Source organism: Cyprinodon tularosa, unplaced genomic scaffold (assembly GCF_016077235.1).
Source record: "Cyprinodon tularosa strain WSP-4 unplaced genomic scaffold, ASM1607723v1 ctg27, whole genome shotgun sequence".
NCBI classification, from domain to species: Eukaryota; Metazoa; Chordata; class Actinopteri; order Cyprinodontiformes; family Cyprinodontidae; genus Cyprinodon; species Cyprinodon tularosa.
This window is the reverse complement of record NW_024038974.1, coordinates 1,814,454-1,825,170: the sequence shown is the minus strand read 5'-3', so window position 1 is coordinate 1,825,170 and position 10,717 is coordinate 1,814,454. Positions and strand designations below refer to the sequence as shown.

General features: G+C 36.9%; 1 long non-coding RNA gene across 3 annotated transcripts in view; it reads left to right on the top strand.

Moving 5' to 3' along the window:
* Positions 1 to 635: 635 nt before the first annotated feature.
* Positions 636 to 10,717, top strand: part of LOC119786280 — a 40,459-nt gene continuing 30,377 nt past the window's right edge. The window contains exons 1-2 of one of the 3 annotated variants that reach the window (XR_005281166.1): positions 636 to 1,225; positions 9,891 to 9,959. This is a non-coding gene — a long non-coding RNA (uncharacterized LOC119786280). The remainder of the gene's footprint in view (positions 1,226 to 9,890; positions 9,960 to 10,717) is intronic. The other 2 variants (XR_005281165.1, XR_005281164.1) reach the window with 2 other exon arrangements.

Below are 10,717 nucleotides of genomic sequence, written 5' to 3'. Positions count from 1 at the left end.
GAACTCACTCTTAAATAATAATGTTCCATGATATATGAACTATTCCTCAATAAATAATCGCTTTAACCTGGCCCTAAGCTCAGGGAATAACAGTGGAAAACGCTTGGAATCGTCCCTGGACTTCCTTTTCCAAGCTTTCCATATATTTTCAACAATAAATGCCAACCCGTGATCTTAATCCAGTGTATAAAATTAGAACAAGAGGTAAGTCCATTCTATTTCAGTGTGCCCACTAAGATTCAGCCTGTTACAGAAATAGTCAGAGCATATGGGAGTGAGCAGGTGAAACGCAGTGACCTGGCAAACAGGCCAGAAACTGATGAGAGTCGCCTACACGTCAGAAGGCACTGGGTGTGCTGGCACAAACTTTACCCAGAATGTGGATCAGACACACACCCAGCACTCGTTAGTTTATTGCTCTCTTATTATGAACATTTTTTGCCTTGCATGGATTGGCAGAGTCCCGCTAGCCACCCTCTTCACATGGCCCAGGCTCTGTCAGGACTGATCAAAAGACGTTTCTTCACATCTCTAGACGCCAGGGAAAAAAGGAGAAGAAAAGAGGGAGAGAAGAAAAGAGCCAGAAGGGGGCATACTGCTCTCTCTTTACTCTGGTCTTTTGGTGAATGAGGACTTTTCACAATACCCTTTCCTTTTTCTTTTTTCATTCTTTCATTGGCAAAAAAAGAGAGAAAGAAAAAGAATTTCCCAACATGTTTGTGCCAAATTATTCTTGCTATATCAAAAACAATTATCCTCAGGTTAAGAATGGGCCTGCAGAATTACAACCATTCCAGGGGGAAAAAGCAGTCTTCATAAATTTGACTGGCTTCCAGGCAGCCAAGACCCCCTCGAAGTGGTAATGAAAAGTGTAACTTTAGCCTCCCAGCTGTACGTCTCAATCCATAATCCTTTCCCAAAAACCTCACAGTAGAGCCGCCTACCACTCCCATGGCGTTCCCAGCCTTTGCCGGGCTGGGCCTGCACTGATTTATGTGGCAGTCCTGAGTCATACTCTCAACCTGAAAAGGATTTGCTCTCCTATATTTACAGGGGTAGTCAGGCCGACTTACTTGAAATACAGAAAGCCCCGTCTCCGGGCCTCAGTCCCCGCTCTTTTTTTCATCTTCTCTGCCTCGGTAGCAAGGAAATGTGGGATTGTTACAAGAATATGATGAGACTCTAGCGTTTTGTTTCTATGATGGAGTCTTGCTGCAGAAGAGAGGTGAGTGTCTGTGTCTGCATGTATTTGTTTATGCAGGTAGTATCTGCTATAGATTACAACAAGAGAGATAGGCCTAAACTCAGCAGTATAAGTCTTAGAGCTGGGAATTTGGCCTGCTAAGTAAGTAAGTCCAGGAACCTAGAGATAAAAAAAGGCCTTGTCCAATGGAGCATTTTATGGTTTTAAGAATGTATTTATTGATCCTATGAAAACAATGTTTTATAATGATGCTGATGTGAGGCACAGACGCATGTTTTCAAGTAGCAATAGTCAGCGGCGTCTGTGCAATAAGATGTATTTTTATTCTTTTCTGAAGGATAATTCAGAAAATTTGAGCAGAAATATCCAAAATCTAGCTCGTCAATTTAAAGCATTTTAAAGAAGTTTTGCAAACAGTTGGTAAACAGGTATGCCTAAGACATTTTTTTACTGCACAATTGATAGTACTTACCTATAAAGCCTGCTATAAATTCTGGTTAAAGTAGAGTAGAGAGAATGTTGGAGGTTCTATGGTTGTGGATGGTGGAGGTCCACTTTACTGCCCCGAATCCATCCCTGTGAATCAAACAAGCCAAGGTGACCTCTAGACAGCTGGGTCTGTGCATCCTGTGGTCGGCTGTCTGCATAGCATGATAGAGAGCGCAGCGGGTGGTTGAATCAGCCTCTAAGAAAGGGATAAACTCATCTCATTTATATATGTCAGTGGGCACGTGTGTGTGCGCATGCAGGACGTGAATGCACATGAACGTATTATATATGTGTGCCTTTGTGCGACAGCCATGTGGTTAATGCTAAGCACCATTTGGCACCTTCTGAGCAGGAAAATGAAAGCATCAACGCTCAGGACATGCACAGCGCATGCCTAAAACGATCCACTTTTTTCCACCTGATATCTTGGTTAAAAGCTCAAATTAAGAGCTCTTGCCCCTGCGAAATTTACCGATGAAATTGCTCCTACCATCTCCTGATAAGAATCTGAATGAAATGCGTCATGACCTAAGAGAGACGTCTCAGCCAATGTAAAAGCAGACAAAATGGCTGCTGTTGCTAAGCTAACAGAGAGGAAGGAAGATGGAGCTGATGCTCATGTTACTGCTCAAAAATATCACATAATAGATGAACTTTTTATGACTTTTCAGTAAGTAGCATGCCAAAGTATTGAATTTTACACATTTAATCCAGTTTGAGGCATCAGCTAGGTGTTATTGTCATCTACAGTATTTCACGTGTATGATAACGTGACCGCCCAGTAGTTCCTCACAAGTCAAAGCTTTACCAGAACTCTGTATTCACGTAATTTAGCTTTCCCAGCATGAGGTAGTTTACAAATTTGCACAATGTAGAGAACAAAGGAGTAAATAAAATAACTGCACATACTTCAAATGACTTTAGTTTTCCGAAAAGAGTGACTACATAAATATTTTCAGCATGGATTCTAAGTTTTGAGACGAGCAAATGTGACAGCCTCATACGTGAGTCTGTTTGAGTCTTTTCAGTTAAAAGCCTTCCAAGTTCGACACAAGGAAGCCTTTGGAATTTCTTTTTTATCCTTCCTTTCTTTCAGTGCAATGGACTAACTTTGGAAAATCATGTGAGAGATAGTTTTCTTTGAGATTCAAAGGGTAAGATTGGTAAGTTTTTTTTTCTTCCCCCAGCAAAGTTTCCCTGCTGATCAGTTTTTTAACTTGAGCTGAAATGAATACATTTTGGATGTTTTACAGTAACAACGTAGTTGAGAATGTAGAAAAAAAAAAGGAAAAATGAGAAAGAATAAAAAAAAGCATCAACAATTTGATGTCATTTTATCTTTTTCGATTAAAACTTAATACTTTTACTTTTTTAAAACATGTCATTTTACGTAAATGTTCAAATCCAATTTTTTATTAAACTTTTTTTTGCAATGTAATATTAAATAAAACAACTTATGTAAACTTAAGTTTTATCAAAAAGAAAATATTTATTTTAAGACTTTGACCAGAGTTGACCTGCTGATGTAATTACAAATTAAAACATTGCTAAGGAATAAAACATTTGTGTTGTCAGGATATCTAACAGTCCTGATGAGTAGGAGGGACACTGCTGACAGTTCAATGTCCTCTCTACAGACAAACATACAAAAAACAGACGGCATCCTTTTATTTCCCAAACTCAGAGAAGTTTCACTCTTAGAGACTTGGGTTTTCTTAGAAAAACATTTGATTTGATTCAGAAGCTTTGATCAAAAACTGGGATTCTTATTTATCATTGCATATTATTTGATTAGGATGAGAGCTCCTTATTCCAGACAATGTCCCTTGAAGAAATAAAAAAGGACTTGAAATAAGGGAATCTCGGCAATTAAATACAACCTTGAAAGAGAGTTCTGATAGATTTCCGTGACTTTTGATGCGCATGCAAAGTTCTGAGAATCTTCAAACCAATGGAAGAGAATTACAAAGAGACACTTTAACAGATGGCTTCTACATAAACAGCTAAACTAACAAAAAAGAATTACAGCGTAATTACTTTTTCATTGTTTTTCGCTTATTCCGTTTGTTTGATATAAGCTAAAAACTTTTAAATAATTCTTAAACAAGTCGCTTAGCTTTGTTGAATTTAAGATCATATACTTAATGTCCCTTTGCTGTACTCTAAATAAATCATATTGATTTGCTCAAGGACACTTTTTAAAGGAATCATTTTCACGATAAATTTAGCCGTCTTTTATCTCAGTATCACATATATGAAAAAAATGACTTGTTTTATGTTTTTTTAAAATGTATAGAAAATGTTTTTTTTGATAATTGCTTTAAAATAATTCATTGCCATTTTCGAGTAAATTGACAGATTTAATTTCTTTGCTAATCGGCTGACATAACGAAAGCATATTCAATTAAATTATAGTGAAAATTTCTAATAAATGATATTTTTACTTTACTTAAATTTCGCAAATATGAAAATAAAAGTAATTAAGAGATTTATTTTGAAATTAGTAACATTTTAAATTCACCGCATTTTTAACATCAATCTAAACATTCGTATGTTTTTTTTATTTCTAACCAATTATTTATTTTAAAGAAATAAACATTTTCTACAAAATTGACTAGAAAAATAAAACATAACTGTTGTTTTTTTTATTTAAAATATTCTTCAAATTATTATGTATCGAAAATACGCCCTTGAAAGGAACGTGTTTCCTTTATGCAGTTTTTCTTCGATCGTAAACTTTTATTTTTTTTACGCTACTTTATTTTGTTTTCTTGTAAAAGATTTTCTATTGATTCAGCTGCAAAAATCCCATATATACCTAGAAATATGATGAAGACGAAAAAGATGAAAAGTATTATGATCTCAGTATAGTTTAAGGACAGGTAGAAAAAGAAGAGGATTTTTTAAATATATAACAGACCTAATTTCCTTTGGTTAAATTTAACATATTCACATAAAACTTCTGGTAATATTTCTCATAGAATGTACCTTTATTTAGCCAAGCTATAATTCTGGTGTACAATAGTCACATGTCAGAGTCACACCACTGATGAGGAATAAATAAGGGAAAAGGTTCTGCGGATGTTCTTCAAAGGATCTCCAATTTCACACTGTCAAATTAAAGCACCCTTATAGGCACATGACTGATAATGCTACTTTTTGGACTTGAAGCTTTTTCTCTGATATAGTTACTTTTTAGTCATTCTGATATATTTATCAATATAATTTCTGGGTAGAGAATTAATCAATGTGACTTTTTGTTTTTATGGTTTAAATGGGATTGTTTTTACTACATTAAGATTAAATTGTTACTCTTTCTGTAACATGATAAATCTGATCAAGGAATAACTTTATCCACCTACTTTCAAATTTGCTTTTAACACATGACACTTTCCAGCTGTCTGACCTGATGCTAATATACATGCCTCTTGGTTGGAAAATAAGTACTTCATGTCTGTTACTATCTCAACAAGAGAAACACATTATGTAGGACGTGTTTTTATGTAACTGTCAGAGATAATATCAACTGAAAAATAGATCTTATAGAAGTTTAGACAACTGTACAAAATGCTGAAGGATTCCAAAACTTTCTCTCTTTTCTGGAATGATAACATTGTCAACTTTAAGCAAGGTTTAGATCAATAAATATACAGTTATAATATGAACTTGGTTTATTTCTACTTTTCACTTATCTCATTTAAACTTGATTATCTCGTAATTAAGATTTGACCTGCATTATGTAACCAGGAAGTTGACTGCCAACATCCTGCAGCCTGTTTTCCGTGACATCTCATTGATTGTCAGTCCGCTCTTGCCCCAATGCGTCTGTATTAGCTTCCATGCACTGCTGAGATGCGCTCTGCAGTAGCAGAACTGACAACCCTTATCCTTCTTTTGTGCCCCACTTCATACTAGGACTCGGATTTTAAGGATGGACAACTTAGAACAGGACAACTGCATCAAGGCTGACTGGTCCTGAGTTAACTTTGCAACAGAGAGCTACACTTTGTTTAATCTTTCTTGTCCACCATGTTATGGAAGAACTTTAAAGTCTCCAAATTCAATACAAATTCTCAATTTGGTGTTTTAACTGTTCTTATATATAGCAGCTTCTCAAGAAGACCATCACAGTTTCAATATATTTGGATAAATAATGAAAGAATGAGATAATAGAACACCCACTTATTGTAAATAAGGTGTTATTACTTTCAAAATATTTAGGTCAAATTCTTTACTGCAAATAGAGAAGTTTCCTCCCAGGCAGCACCAGGAGGTGCTGTAAAGCAGTTAGCCTTTGATAGTACAGCAGCAGCAAAAAACAAACATGGCTGACGATGGGGCTGCGGCCGACGGTGGAGCAGACTGGTTCAGAGAGTCAATGCAAGATTAAGACTTGAATTTTTAGAGCCCGCAGCATCAATATCAAACAAGATCCCCCTGCATGCCCAGTTACCTGGGGCTCAGAAAGGAAATGCACCCTGCCATGGCCTCCGCTCACAGATTCTAAGGCTTGTCGAAAAAAGTAGAGCGCCGGGGTTAGCATGGTAGCTATGAAGCATTGAGCAATGCCTTGCACCCTGCAATGCGACATGCTGTAATCAATGCAAAGGTGGGTCTTTTCTAATATGCAATCTTAAAATGTCTAGGGATCTATGCTGTTACATTTATGTCTATATCTTTGAAAATGTTTCTTTTTTTTGGTTAAAAAAAAATGCCTGCTTTGGTTAACACTCAATGTTTAAAAGGAAAAAAAGCGCAGCACTATCTCTTAAGCGGGCTGTTGAAAGAAGTTTCAAACCATTTCAGTGCATCCATCTGTTCAACTAATCACTACAAACTTTGGCTTTTAAGTGACAGCATGTGAAAAGAATGGGTTTTGTTTTAAAATAGTGGACTGATTGAGGCAGGAAAAAGTCCCTCGAGTCCCAGATTAGGCTCTAAAGAAAGTGATAAACTAAAAGACAAAGTGAGGCGACCTGGTCTTCCTTCGTCCTCATCTGAAGTGCTAAACCTCACCCTGACTTTGTAACGCCTTGGCTTGTGAGTCACAACTGTGAAGTTATAATGTTATTTAAACCCAATCTGTCACCAAATGGAGCGAAAGAAAAAAATGCTTGCCAAGTGCACAAAACTAACATCACCACTTATGAGACACACACTCCCACACCCATGGACAGGCGCACAATTCCCTGTTTCTGTGGTTTTATGAGGAAAATCGGCAATTAATAAAAAAAAATGAATTTATGGAGTTGTCATTATCGCAATCACTTTGAAAGGTCAGGCTAGAGATTTAAGGGATAATTGACAGAAGCATCAACACTTATTATGACACTGTTATGTAAAATAATTAGTTTCAAATGCTAATAAAGCAATATCTAAAAATATTTTGTTAATTTGATAACATGCTGTAATGAATAATTTCCCGCTGATGATATTATGCCATCTCTCTTGGGTCTTAGCTGTTGCCTCAGCGCGTGACCCATTTCGCCTTTTAAACGAACCAGAAAGATTGCTAATTTTGACAGCTCAATTCGCGGGTAACCAACCCTTAAGAAGTCTGCCACCCTCTGCTGCAATATTGAAATTCAAAGGGACAGACAAGACGGTATGGCGGTGCCCTGATGGTGCCCAGGTGGTGCTTGCGGTTTCTGAAGATGAATTCTGCCACATGCCCATGATGGACGAATGGCCGCAATCCCAGGAAAGTTACTTTTGACATTTATTGACTCCCATGTTGGCTTTAGCACAACCACACAGATTTCATTTTCTTAAAGAAATAGCAAAGCTACACTGTGGGAAAAAAAATGTTCTGGTGAAAAGGATTGCTTGCAGAGTTGCTGTGTGTCAGAAATTATGTCAAATAAGGTATGAATTTAACTTCTTTGATATTTAAGGCATTGCAGTCTTTGTGTGTTTAAAAAAAAATTTTTATGAAAAAATATGAAAGAAAAATCTGCAACAGCTGCGATGATAGCAATATTGTAAGCCAAACGACGGCATGGTACAGGAATAGATCAAATGTAGACCTTAATTTGGGCAATTTTGGTAATATATGTGTGTGATTTTAAACATCTACACAAAGAGAATAGCTTTGCGATTCAACAATTAACATCGTTAATCGTTAATCACTTTTAACATCGTTAAAAGTGATTATTTTTTATGATATATATTTTAGCTTTTGGATAAGTAAATAAAACAGAAAATATGACATCTAAATTACGCAAAGTTCATAGATTTTTCTGTTAATAATTGCCCGTCTTAAATGACCAAGGTTTGCTGTACCTGTTACTGTTATTTCTAGAAAGATTTTGTTTTCATTTGTAAAAGTGTTTGAACAAAATGTCTTCGATATTATAACTTATGAAAGTATTTTTTGGTTTTGTTTTGCTTTGTTTTAGTAATACAAAATCATATTCCAGCTTTGTCATCAGATGTTGTTATCCCTAATATTAAAAGCTGCTCACAAAATCTAAGATTTAACATAATCCATTTAAAGGTTAAAACACTGTGATGTATTACTCTTTTGCCGCATGAGTTTTTTGCCAAAAAGACAAGTCTGCAAAACAGGAGATATGACCAACTTAAGAAAACTAAGGAAATCACTGGCTTCAAAATTAAACTACTAAGACAGCTGGTTTTGGCAACCATGGAACAATATTTAGTACCGCATCACCATGTATACTGAGCTGGGGGTAAGAATAGTAAAATAAACAAAACAGTAAAAATATTAAAATACTATATTTTATCAAATGAATTTGGCAAAGATTGTGGGCACTGCACGTGGCGGTGGGCTGCTCTACAAAGACATCTGCTGATTGCAGTTTGGGGAGGCCTGGTAGAATAGAGCCTGGCAGTGAAATGTGTAAAGAGATTGAGACCACATGACAACTGCTGAAAGAACACAACACTTGGACCCTCACGGCCAGTTGCCTCGCAAGTAAAGCCATGAAACTGAGAAAAGCTGAAATTTACCTCCTCTCTTAAATGCAACAAGAGAACCTGGGCTGTACAGAGTGGCAGGATAATATTAGGCTGCCAAAATCAAGTCAAAGGATTTTACTTTCTTTTTTTCATGCCCATGACATAGCAGGTACACCAAATATCTAACATAAACTGGATTTAATGTTTCTGTGTTATTGTAAAGAGTTACTAAAAAACATTCAAAAACGTTTGTACTTTAATGATGCTATTTTGAACGCACTCTCCATGCACGTATCGGATGTACTGAGTTCACCTATCGCAAATGGTGGCAAATTAATGTCTGTCTAGTCTAATAGTGACATACCTGTAGGTAGGTCTGACCACGTGTATCCCAGCAGGGTGTTGAAACAGAGTTTCAGGGTGGCAGGTGGAGATGGAGGCCTGCTTCAAGCCTCCTCCATTTGACAGTAGGATGAACCCCTTTGAGCCATGACACAATATGTGCAGAACCTGATCTATGTACACAGGCAACGCCTACATCCTTCTGCCACACTACTTTTGGATTCTCTGCTGAATCATTAATGCAATTGACACCTATGTGAAATGCTCATCAATCTTTCATTCGTTCTAATTTATGTATTTTGGAACTGCAGCTCGTTGCATGTGCACATTTTTTTTAAATACAATATTTGGCTCTATATTAAAAAATATATATGTTTTAGGTTTATTTAGTTGAAATGAAACAGAGAAAGGTTTCAGGAGAAATGTGTTTTTTTTATAAGTCTCTCATTGGCTACACTGGGCAAATAATTCAGGCTCGGAGTAGAAAGCAGACGGACTGGAGAGAGTCAACTATCTGTTCTTTCATCTTTTTTCTTTTATCACATGTCTATAAATATTGGCTGGAACAACCTTTCCTCAATGGGCTTGAGGTGTGTTTGTTCAGCGAGAGTGCTCATTACGATTGAGCTAGGAGTTATTTTGGAATTTAGATTAGATTTATTTTATTAGCAGTTTGGCAAAAGTTTTTTTTTTTTCTCTGGAAAAAAGATAAACGGTTCCTAAATGACGCACAATCATTTTTGAACTCACTTGTTTACATTGTGCTTAGATTTCATCAGAACATCTGAGGGCATCTGGTTTTGCCTCTGCTTTGCCACACGTGTCCCTCTAATCATGCTCAGCCAATGTGTCGTATGTGAGTGTTTTTTTCCAAGTGTTTTTTGCTCCTCCTGACCTCTCACCCAAGCCCTTTCCCTTCTTCTTTGTTGTTTAGGTCAGAGTCCATGCACTCTTGCCACGCAGCCACATGGCCACATTATGGTATGCGGATACCCAGACACAGGTAAGTCTGGTTCAGGTGCACCCCACAGTGATCCTGACCCACTCTTCTTCACCCCACAGCTCCCAGGACCCAGCAGGGTCCCAGCAGAGGTCACAAGAGGGCTAAGCATCCCAGGGATGGGACTCCAGACTTGTATGAAGAGGAGCGTTTGATGTGGTTCTATCCTAGGCTATGTTACAGTCTTAATATGGCTGTAATCAGCTCCAGCAGTCGCTTACTCCTGGTTGACAGGCAGATGCAAACTCCACCGTCCAAGTAATGTCTTACACTGACAGGACAGTTTATTGTAAGCTTGGAATATTTGTTCTTTTTAAAGTAAGGTGTTATAAATTTATAAAGAAATATCCCAGTTTGCCAGGCTAATTAGCTGTGAAATGACTGAAGACTAAATCTGAATGAAAAAAGAGGCTAACAGCACCATAAAGTCCACAGCATGTTTCCAAATACATTATGCAAATATGTCTCCAAGTGCTAATAGGTGCCCATTATTACCAGCTGCGAATGCTGAGCTGGTATTGGTTTTCTGTTGTTGTTTTTTTACCTTCTGAATGTGCATGAATGTGTTTGTTTTTCATCTTGGTGTATTAAAACAGTAAAGGGAACTTCCGCAAAGAAAACATTTTTCCTACTGAAGAAAAGCTGCACAGTTGTATATAGCCTCCAGTACTCCTACCCCCCACTAAAAAACACAGACAAAAGATTAGTGATGATTTAATCTTGATATTAAAAAAATTATATGCAACTTAAAATTGTAAAAT